Raw genomic sequence first — 12,681 nt, 5'->3', positions numbered from 1 at the left:
TATGTGGAGCATCAGCTGCTACTGCGCATGCGTCATCGTTGTCAGCTGTTTTTTGGAATGTAGGAGTTGGGGGCAGACTGAAACATTTTATGTAAATGAGAAAAAAAAACAATTTGGGATTACCTAACAGGTTTTAACTTTGTTTTTAATAAAACAAAAATATATAAAAATCACTATCTACACTTTTGTCAAAAATATTATATTTTGGAACATTGATCTCCATAATGATGTCTCAGAGATTGAAATGTTAATACATAGCTTTACAATGTAAACTTTGGGCATAAAAAGTAGTCAATAGTTCTGTGATTACATTTCCCACACTATTAATTGAATTATCATCACAAAGGTAGACAATATACTCAGAAAGCCTCATGATTACAAAAGGTAGTTAACATCTAGACACAAACAAACAACATTTTAAATACACCTAATATTTTTCACAAACATTTTTTTCCAACACAGCAAACTGTTTATTTCAAACAACCGACAACTTACTGCCAAAAATAAACACGAAATAAAAAACTCTAGACTATGATTCACAGCGGCGCTTTCCCATCCCTCGCTTATCTCTTACGAAACCCAAATATCATCTATCTAAGACAATGCGCAACTTTACAAATAAGTTCTATGAGCCGACAATCAGAATCACGAAACCACCCATTCGAAAACCAACCCTATCATTACGCGATTTAAGGTTTATAATTAAATGAGGCTCTTCGGAAAAGCGGTCAGATGAAATTTTTACTGGGCACTCGCTTATTGTGTCTTTATTGCTTAGAGTGAACGTAAATATGGTTTTATTGTATTTACGGACAGTCGGTCCATTGAAATGACTCGGTGTGGTCGCCTCCCGGAGCGTGATACGAAAAAACTACCATCCGCCCTCATCTCACAATGGTTTTATGGCGATGACAACTGTATTAGGTAGCCACCCCATTTTCCTCTCTGGAATTGTTAAGGCACCGCCAAATTTAACACTAGATGTAAAGTAGCTGATGACTTATGCATGACTGAGCGTATTCTCCGCTCCTTAATAAATGCGGTGGCTGTTATGAAAAATATACAATGTCATCGTTTCAATCCGTTCGTTATTTCATGGTTGAGTGTGCGGTCCGGCCGATAATTTGGACGACTCTATTCGAACCCGATATTTAGATGATGGGAAAAATTATTTCTTGAGTAATCTGTTTCAGAATTCTTGAATTGCTCACAAAAAAAATATAACATTTAGTGAGTTTTTTGTGCGCAGTGATAAATTATATTTATTTATATTGCATCAATCACTGATTTCAATACTAATGTAAATAAATAAACAAGAAAATAATCGTTAACTTTAGTAGACTAATCAAACCCTAATCTCAATCAGAATCAGCACAAAAACGGCGCAAAACTAATCCAATCAAGATCTATAAAGAAAAACAAACTAGACCGAACCTACATCAGAGTTAACCACGGAGGTCTAATTCGGCCAAGAAGCATAAACAATCATAAAGAAACAAACCTCATTTCGCATTAACACCACATCTTTGCTAATGGCACACAGGAACATTGTTTCGCAAAAAGTTCAGAAAAAAAAAATTAAGACATCGAATTTCTGGGCCGTATTTAGTCGGCGGTATTATGGCCGCCCTCGAATGATATATTGAGCGCTCATATAGACTAATAGCGTTTTAATATCACGGCTTAGTCATTCAGAACTCGGAACAAAAAAAGGTGTGAGTGTTCACCTATAAAAAGAAGCCCGAACGATATTCAATGAAATTCCTGGTGTCTTATAAAAAACTGCGGTTTTTGTGTGAAATAATTTAATTAGAGGTTGCGTTTTAATTGATGTTAATTTAATAGGTACTGTTTGATATTTGACTCGTCAATAAATACTGGAGTTTGAATGGGAATTCTCAATATACAAGGCAATCTTCTAAAAAATGAATTGTATGCGAAATCATGTACCTAATTCATGGATTAAATTAACTTAAAACTAGACACAGCTTGTAACAACTTTTTGTTGATTGTTTGTATGTTTGAATACTGCCTTAAATACAAAATAAAGATCATGAAAATAATATTCTATAGATGCTTACTATATAGCTTGAGTATTTTTAACACTTAAATCACACCTTCACATCACAATAAAATTATGACAATGCCAAAAGCCAAACTATGTATGAATAAACACCGCTACACAGCATGATTCACAATCAACACATGCAAATTGTAACTAAAAATGAGTAAAAAAATATTAAAGTAGAGGTGTCAGTAATTTTGTTGGGAGCTCAAGCTCTTTATTTTCCCAGTCTCGAACTGTCTAAATTATGACGTTTGCATGTTTGTGAGAGCGGCACCTTTGGTTCAGCTTCCTTGCCACACGCAGTTTTTGAGATTTCTTGCAGACTTGAGGTTAAAAACTTTAGCTTAGGGTTTTTTTCCTAAATTCACAATAATATAATTATTATGCCAATGATACTGGCTAAACTATGAATAAACCCCCGCGATACAGTACGATTCACATTCAACACATACAAATTGTAACGTAAAATGAGTAAAAAGTATAGTAAAGGTGTCAGTAATTTTGTTGGGAGCTCTTTATTTTCTCTGTGTCGAACTGTCTAAATTATGACGTTTGCATGTTCATGAGAGCGGCACCTTTGGTAGCAAGCTTCCTTGCCACACGCAGTTTTCGGGATTTCTTGGCAAATTAAAATGTTCCTTCTTACTTGAAGATTTTTTTTTAATTTGTTGTTTAACTGTCTGTCGTATGGAGTGTGTTAATGATTCGTTAACTGTCATTTATTTATTTTATATTTTTCGTAAGTACATATTTTGTAAATGGCCTATATATTTTTCTATGTACTTTATGAAATACAGGTTTTAAAATTATTAAAGATGTGAAAATATTATTTCTTACATCTGTTCAAGTTATATACATATATATAACTTGAAAGGTCAAGGTCATTTTCTAAAAACAACCCAGATACAAAACGATTGTAACACCAAAAATATTCCGTTTGACATTAAAAGTGTTATTACATAGCGCCCGCAGGCATCATGTTTTCCCTTTCATTAGTTCAACACGCGATGCAAAAACTAAAAGAACTAGTTCTCGTAATTGCCTCGGCCATCATCTAGCAATTGTCAAGGTCACGACCTTGAACAAGTTCAGACGGGACGGGACAGCAGCGCTAAAATTGCGCTGAATTGGCGAATTTGGGTAAAGTAGGTGGAAAATCGATCAGTGAAAAATTATTGTCAAGGAAACAATAATTATGTGATGTGTTAAAATAAGTTTAATTGTCATTATATTTTCATTCATTATTTTTAATTTGGTAACAACTCCCGAATGATCCAGTCAGTGCTGAAGTGGTTTGAAAGTAAAATAGGGATACTATAGTACAAACCAGCGGTACAAAGCAGCATTTTAGCTCCTCTATGCTCGTGGATTGGTAACCCTCAGGCAAAATCAGGTCGGGGTACTATTAAATACATTTTTAGAATTTTTCAACAGGTCGGTATTGAAACAAAAATTTGGTTTGTTTAATGATCTCCCAAAACTAATCTATCATGTTCTCTCATAATATTTGAGTTTATTTTTTATTTAGTAGAAAACTACTTTATAGACACTGAAGACTCATGTATAAGTTTTTTGTTTATATAAAAATCTAAATATCTTTATATATATAAAAAACAATAATTAATATCTTTTTTATATATATAAAAAAAGTCGTGGTGGCCTAGTGGGTAAAGGACCAATCTCTCAAGTATGAGGGCGCGGGTTCGATCCCAGGTCAGGCAAGTACCAATGCAACTTTTCTAAGTCTGTATGTACTTTCTAAGTATATCTTAGACACCATTGGCTGTGTTTCGGATGGCACGTTAAACTGTAGGTCCCGGCTGTCATTGAACATCCTTGGCAGTCGTTACGGGTAGTCAGAAGCCAGTAAGTCTGACACCAGTCTAACCAAGGGGTATCGGGTTGCCCGGGTAACTGGGTTGAGGAGGTCAGATAGGCAGTCGCTTCTTGTAAAGCACTGGTACTCAGCTGAATCCGGTTAGACTGGAAGCCGACCCCAACATGATTGGGAAAAAGGCTCGGAGGATGATGATGAAAAATCTAAATATCTTAACGATGCATTTAAGGCCTTTAATATAAATACACTAAAAACACTAGCCGATTTCCCGCGATTTCACCTGGCGTCCCTTAGGAACTAACTGCCGTACTAGGATAAAATGTAGCCTGTGTTAATCGGGAAAAGTGAAGCTTTCCAACAGTAATAGAATTTTCCGAATCAGTTCAGTAGTTTTGAAGCCTTTAAGGTACAACCAAACAAAAAATATTATTATACTAGCTGGTGCCCGCGACTTCGTCTGCGCAGGTTTAGTATTTCGAACAATATGTTTACAAATTGTAGCCTATGTGTTATTCTGATGTATAAGCTATATTATTGTAAAGTTTCATTAAAATCCATTCAGTAGTTTTTGCGTGAAAGAGTAACAAACATCCATACATCCATACATACAAACTTTCGCGTTTATAATATTAGTAGGATCTTATATTAGTGTAGATGTAACATGCTCATAAAATCCATACTCCTTTTCTTCAGAACAATTTTAAGTAAAAAAAAAAAAAGATGACTAATAATATCTGAACAAAAAGGCTTCTAGACCATTCTATAGCTTCACAATAAGTCATAACACCTATTTTACCACGCTATGTGTAAAAATTTCCGCGCCTCACAACCGGAGGCGGTGTTTGGAATCTTGAAGCGTCACGGGAGGCCACGATGAGGTCTCGACTAGTGATGTGCGGTTTTGCCGGGATTTATATCGATATGTAGGAATGTAACATTCAATAAAAAGAATTTAATTCAGTTCCTTATTTTTACCTAAATTAAAGTTTGGTTTTCTGTAAACGATTTTTTTACATTGCTTTGGAAAAGATAATACTATGAATACGTAATATATTAGTTGCTGCGGAAAATTGAGCCTAATTTAGTATTTTCCTTAGCTTGATTCTGTGCTCGCTGAATTTTACTTGGTTATAATATTGAAAAGCATAAAACAAACATACTTTTAAAAATCTCAATGACTTTTTCCACAAGAATTAATTTCAAATCAACAAAACACAAAACGAAAGTCACTAAAAATCATGACCATTTGACCCTGACATTTCCCACTTTTTCTTCCGGGAAACTATCCCCAACATGCACATCACTACAGCCACACAGGGCCACGGGGTGGCAACAATAAAGCAATTGATCCGTCAAGCTGCGCCCGCGGCCAGACCACACAGCCCCGACACAACGCTTCGCGAATTACAGCAAACCTTTATAAATTGCTAGAATTTTCTGCTATATGACGTATTGTACTATAACTTTCTCTCTTTTTCTGTTACAGCTTTATTTATCGTCCAACTGCTGGGCACAGGCCTCCTCTCACACGGTGAAGGATTGAGCATTAATCATCACGCTATTTCTCTCATGCCTATAAAAATATAAGATGAAGAAGCCGACTCCAACATAGTTGGGAAAAGGCTCGGGAGATGGATGGATCCATAAAAATATAAAACCTTATTGGGATGATATGCAAAAGTACGGAATGTTGAACGTTCGACTGAATGGAATCCTTCAGATTCTTTTGACTGTCTGGTTCTCATGGTAGAATTAGACCACGGATGTTGAGCTTCAATTGATCCCGAATTTTAGTTACATCCATCTCCACAGTTTCACCTGTGTCTCGAGGGAATTACTTCCAGCACTCGGATACAAAGTATCCTGTGTCCTTTCTTACTTGAAGCTTTCATTGAAATCGGTTCAGAAGTTTTGGAGTGAAAATGCGACAGACAAAGTTACTTTCGCATTTAAGATATTAGTAAGGAAGTAAAGATTTCGAATTAACATAGTTGAGTGAGCTGTATGGTGACTAATAGGCATAGTAGCACAAAAATCTGTAAAGCTCAGCCCAAACATTATAACACGGGTATTTACCTAATTAGATGCGTCAATGTTCGTACATCGCTTAATTTATACCTATGTTGACATTTATGTACTTCTTGGCGTGGTTAAAATGTTGCTAGATTAGTTCCGCGTCAATATAATAGTAATAAAAAGTAAATCTTGCAAATTACCTTCAAATACTTTGAATTGAGTGGCTTGTTTGGTTAATTTTAGAGTGACATTTAGTATGGGTCTTTATTAGGTAGCAGGAATCTGTTTTACTCTTGGGTGGTATACTATATTATGCCCGTGGATTTTCCTGCATGATTCTCGAATAGGGACCAGGCAGCGGGTACAATATTCCCATGTTTTAACTACGTATCAGCTATATGACTCCTGAATATGACTATTTAGAATGATAGAATAATAAAACAAAAATACATTTTCCAATATCATTTTCTGAATAGGCTTTCGAGTGATGACACTTTAAGATTACGGACCACACAAAAAATTAAATACTCAGGCGATGAAAATAAAATATCTATAATCTAAATGGGAAATCAAAGCTCCAAATATTATACGCATTAATATTAACAGGGATATAAAGTTTCCTAATAGACATCGGAACTGTCAGCAAACTTCTATACCTACATTTTAATTTTGCCACCCGTAAGCATAAAACCGTCATTTGCGGTATTTCCGATTACAGAAAAATTCATTAAACATCCAACCGTAAAACTTGGATTCAGATATTTGCATAAATAACAGTTTTATCGGCAACCGAACCTAAATTAGGTAAGCATTAATTGTGCGTGTGGTCACATGAGACGTCAAAAAAAAAAAAAATATTTAATCAAGATGTTCGATTTCAATTATTAGTGAGATTTCTCACATTTTTTGAAAATGAGTCATTTCAGGTTGAGTCTTAAAAATGGACTGGCTTAAGTGGTTTTGATGCCAGAGTTTTGTCATAGCTTTAATTAAGAGACCTCTTAACTTCACTTCAACCACTACTAAACTTAACAACGTCTGAATACTGAATACAGTACTTAAAATATAACCATAGGAGTTACATGTTTCAGAATTGTTATCTATTTATACTATATTATACACGAAAACTTTGACAAAAGTATGCAAATTCAAGGGTATTCTTTACTTTAATAAGTTGATCCTTTTAAATACAAAAATGCTCAAATCATTATTTCTACTGAATATTGCAAACTTTTCCTTGAAATTTCTTCCTTAGCCAAACTCCAGAAGAAATTTCAAGGAAAAGTCCACCATTTTGGCGCCACAAAATGGCTTCTAAAACCATCCTTTTCAATAGCACCGCCAATGTGATCTTATACCATGATTATATGTTTAACTAACGCCGTAACGTCTCACTTTCGAGCGTGTGAATCGAGCGATAGAAAAAAAAGGACGGAATTCCATTGAAGAAAATGTACCCGAAAAGTATGGGTACGAGTACTGTGGGAGCGAGTGAGTCGGTGGTTCATGTAAGTAATGGTTATAGTAGCATAGATTGGTCATATTTTTAACTGATTGACCAAAAAGGAGATGGTTTTCAATTCGGATGTTTATTTTTTTGGTGTAAGTTGTAAGACTGTGTGATGCAATTTGTAGCTTTTTTGCTGGATATTCATGAAAACTAAAGAAAATCTTTCAGTTACCGTGGTATTTAGATCCTTACAAAAAGTGCAATCCTTGAAGTCTCGGTTCTTACCGTAATTATAATCAGGAAATAGCTATCTTTCAGTAGCAATTGAATATCAATTGCTACTGAAAGAATTGGTACTACTTGTTGATTCTGTTGCATGCCTACTCCTTCTTCTTCTTCTTAATGCTTATCCCGTCTTGTGACGGGGTCCGCTTTCCGTATCTTCTTCCACTTCGCTCTATCCATATTTCTATTTCTACTACCTGTATTATGTTCTAAAATGAACACTTCACCCTGTCCAGACATGTTCAAGTAAGTACAATACTGTTCACAAAACCTCGTATCAGAGGAAACAAGCTATAAAAGACCTGGAAGGGCCGACAAAGCTATCTGGAAGCGACCCGTCTCCCAGCTTTCAATTTAATTTTATTACACGAACTGCCTCCCGAAGGCGTGACGCTATCTCATCGTAAACCAAACGAAACCAAAATATTTTGTAGATATTCGTCAAGTTGTAAACGGGTCCACCGTTTTTATTGATATCCAAACTTATTTGTAAATGTTTTCAACCAATAAACATTTCTAGAATACAACACTTTTACGATCCTTAAGATTATGTGAAATATGTTTTTAATGGAACCAAATGAGAATTTAATCTTTTATTAAGAACCCGTTAGTTCTATTAAGTCATAGTTTTTAACGTATGGCGCTTGGAATGAGTTTATCGTGTGTGATACTTGGTTTTTATGGGACCTTAAATATGAAAAATAAACGGAATTTGGGCTGTGTTTATGGGTTAGTTTTATGGCGGGACAGTAAAGGACACCTGCGTATTGCCTGTAACTGGGAAGTACTTCGCACCAATAAAAACAACCAACACGAATATAGACACTTAATTTTGAAATTAATTTCGATAGGTGGGACTTTCCTACATTTTGTAAATTTTCGTCTGTATTGAATGGCAGGACAAGCATTTCACTGAAAAAATCTAACTATTGCATGGGGCCAAACTTTAACACCCAAATAGCTCTTCGCAGAAAAATACACACGATGTTATGTTACACTCTTTCAATAGAAAACACTGCAAAAGACAATAAGGTACCTGATTCAGAAAACTTTAGGTAACATACCTCTTTCCTACTAAACAATTCTATGGGTATTTTGCAAAAGGTACACCTATTCAAAATTCCCACAACATCAGTTCTAATAGTAACAAAACTTACCTACTACATTTCCCGAGAAACAGAAAAGCAAGCGTCCTTATCAGATAAGAAACAATAGTTCCCTAATATCGGCACCTTTGTTCTGCAATGTTAACAATGACACATTAACTTAATCCTTTTTAACGACGCCGCCGCACTCTGGTTTTGAACAATACAGATAGTCATTGAGACAAAGAATGAAGTCGTTAAGGCAGTGTGATTTTGGACATGTAGACAATTTGGCTGGTTCGAAAATGTGTAGCAATACTGAGAAAAATTATGTAAAGAACATTGGTATTTAAAGGAATATTGCGTGCGCTTTTTTCAGGTATATGTTTTAGTATATATAACGTTTAGCTTATTTCAAGATAACGCCACTAGACTTTTGCTTGTTTCAGTAGCTATTGCTGAGTTCACAGTGTGCGTAAATAACTTTTGCTGTGTGCCTTATTAGCTTATTCTGTTATTTTGTTGCTTATATCTTGCATCAATATCCTAAGCCTAAAAGAAACCTTGTTGTAGTAATAGAGGTATATCTGAGACTTCAAAGCCATGAACAAAAACATTAACAATATCGTTCTTAACAACTTTCCTCTCCCTTATCTCGCAAGCTAGATAACGAAGGTGCAAATTGTACACCTGTACAGTTACCTTTTACAACCCCAACTGTCCAACTTTGATCATAAAACTTTATGTACCCTGTACCAGTGTCCATTTTGTACATTTTAGTGATCCAATTGTTACCTCTTTTCAAGTTGGCACTCGTTCGGTTTCGCACAAAAAGGTAATTAGGTAAAGGTTTTAATATATGGTTAGGTAAGCTTCCAAGAAAGATTTACCTATTGTTTTTAAGTAAAATATCCCATGTTTTAGTATTAGCGCTTTGTTTAATTTTATAAACAAAGGATTATCCCCTTTTGTTGGCCGACTTCGCGGATTTGTGTTCTGCAGTTCTGTTTTGGATAATTTACGAATTGCGATTGTTAGGTACACTTTGTTTGGTGGCTTCGAGAATAGTAGGTACCTATTGTAGTATTTTATACCTACATGGAATTTTTACTATGTAAATTCATAAAAGTACATGTAGTAGCTACTTCACAATGCAACAATTACCTACATAGTTGTTTTCCCTAGAAATGAGTTATAAATCTGAGCCACGCCGGCTTTTACCAAATTCTCCCAGATTCTCAAAAAAATCATCCAAGTAATTTAAACTTTTCTTCAATTTTAAATCATGTAACGACTTGTTGAAATTCCAAAATTGTAACCATTTAAATCAAAATCAACATAAAACTCAATACACAATAAATTCAATTCCCAGCGTCCAAATTCAAAAGTAATTAATCCAACAATACGTCATCATAGCTCAAACAGCATTATAAATAAGAAAAATTAGTTAACAGCACAGCCATAGCTTCCCACCCAGGTAGGCAAGAAATACCAATATTAATAGAGACGTCCCGTCGACAGAAAAATGCCTTTATAATAATCATACCAACAATTAATCTTAGGACACACACAAAGAACGATAATCGCTTACTCATTTCGCTAAAAATAGAAAAAAGGCAAAAACTGTGGAACAATTTTAACAAATTAGGCGACAAACTCGCCACTTTTTGAAAGTAAATTATTGTGTTTTAGATTGTTTTGTGGGATATTATTGATGCTTGGGGGCGTGGCTCGAGGGATGTGCGTGTCTGTCGATATTTCTGCTCTTTGTTCGATGCAGTTTGTAAGGCAGTTGACAGCTCGTGAATGTCTATACAACCGCTAAACATGAGCCTCCCACGTTGAAAAGTTTCGGGGGTGTTTTTCTTTTGAGGGTGACATCTTTATGTGTTAGAATAAGAAAGTAAACATGTAAGGAGATCCATTGACTCATTGACCAAGTGTACATAAAGGCAGAAGAATTTTTAATATTATGGAATACTAGTCGTATTTCCGCGGTTTTACCCGCGTTCCGTGAGAAATACTGCTCGTACCGGGATAAAATATAATCTACATATATTCCTTGGGAAGAGTGTAGCTTCCCAAAAGTGAAAGAAGTTTTAAAATCGATTTAGTAGTTTTGGAGTTTATCCATTAAATGTATTGGAGAGCTAAAACTTTGCCATATTTTTTTCGTAAAAAACTAATAAAAAGTCGATATCGATGTTCCATAAAATTCCTTTCCCAACCTTACCAACCAACAATTTCTAAGATGAAATTCAGACGACCGTCACGAATGGGCAAGCGCAGGGTATGAGAGGGAACCGGGAAACTATTCTCAAAGAACCTATCTTGTACCTTCTCTATCATCAGAAATTAGAAAGGGAGGTCAGATGTGAAATAAATTTATTAAAACATCTCTGTTCGGAGTGGTGGGTTCATGGAGAACAAAATGACTAGCGGAGGTGCTATAACGGAAAATCTCCCAAGAAAGTAGCGCACCAAAATGCGGGTCTGCGAGGTACGAGCAACGTTACTGTCTCCGCACTTGCACGCATTCTTTAGACCTGATATTTTTTTGTAATACAAAAAATCCTTGACAAACGTCTCATAGAACCCAAACACCTCGTTTTACTTCACTCGTTACTAGACATTTTAGTTATGACCACCGTACCTATTTGACCTACAAGAAGGCGTGTGGCCTACCTGCATTACGGCATCTCCGCTCATCTTTCGTTAGTCCGTGGTTGAGTTCATTATCACCGTGTGGGTTCGAAGCTGCATTCACGCCAAGCCTGAATGAACAATTAAACTGAATTATACAATATAAACATGGCCTTTATTGTTTGAAAGTTATGATGATACCAAATTACATTTCTCTGCGACTTGGGGAGTGTAGAATAAGATATAGGAAGTTGTAGTCGCGTTGTTTAGAGCTGTGAGAATTTGCAAGATTGTTCTGAGGCAGTCTGCTACTTTGGGAGTACCTACATTAAAGATACCTATTGTTTTTATGATTCGATGAAACCTGGTCAGCCATTATTTAGTAATTTATTTGCATGCACAAAATTACTAAGTGTTTTTTTTATTACCTCTTGCAAAAATCAATTTGACTTGATTTAATTATCTATATTTTTGAATGTACATAATATGTTATATCTTTAAACCTGTTTCGGTCATTGAATGGCTGGCCCCACAATTTCACCAATAAAATACACATAAAAAAATATATCTTAAAACATAATGTTTTAAGTCGTCGATTGGTCCATAATCAAATCAAGAACATGGACATTATACCCGAAACATATTTCATAAACATCACCAAAAAGCAAGATGGCGTCGGCTTCGGTACATCATAATAGCGATATCCTGTCCATTGATTGTCAAAAATTAGGAATTTCGGCAATTACGTCTCACCTCCCACGCGATTTGGGTAAAAAAACATCGCACCCGGCGCATCCAAATCTTAAAAGATCCGACATCTTATTTTCGTATGGGAGAAGTCATAAGTGTCGGCGTTTTATGCGAAAGTGCATCTGACGATAAACAGGGGACTGATATTTTTCCGTATGCAGGTGTGCCAAATATGTGTGATTCTTTATTATAATTTATAATCATGAGTCAAAAATATTTCACTGAGTAAACTTTGCCAATTTATTAAAGCTGTATTGATTAAAGTGTTATTTTCACACCTAAAATAGATTACGTTATGTCGTAATTATACGTAAGTACAGAAAAATAATAATTAAAGATTGAGTGATCTTTAATTTTTATTTTCCTGTACGTATAATTACGTATTTTATTATTTTATTTTATTAAGTCTTGTTACTATTCCATAACCTTTTACCAACCACAGTGCGTATCTTGATATCTTTGCGTTTGCCAAACTATTCTCGCTTCCCGCTCAAACCTTAACCCATAATGTTTCAACACATTTTTTTGTTATTTTTTCCCTTTTGTT

The sequence above is a fragment of the Helicoverpa zea genome, chromosome 3, assembly GCF_022581195.2.
Source record: "Helicoverpa zea isolate HzStark_Cry1AcR chromosome 3, ilHelZeax1.1, whole genome shotgun sequence".
Classification (NCBI taxonomy): domain Eukaryota; kingdom Metazoa; phylum Arthropoda; class Insecta; order Lepidoptera; family Noctuidae; genus Helicoverpa; species Helicoverpa zea.
The sequence above is the reverse complement of the archived record's forward strand: the minus strand, read 5'-3'. Positions refer to the sequence as shown.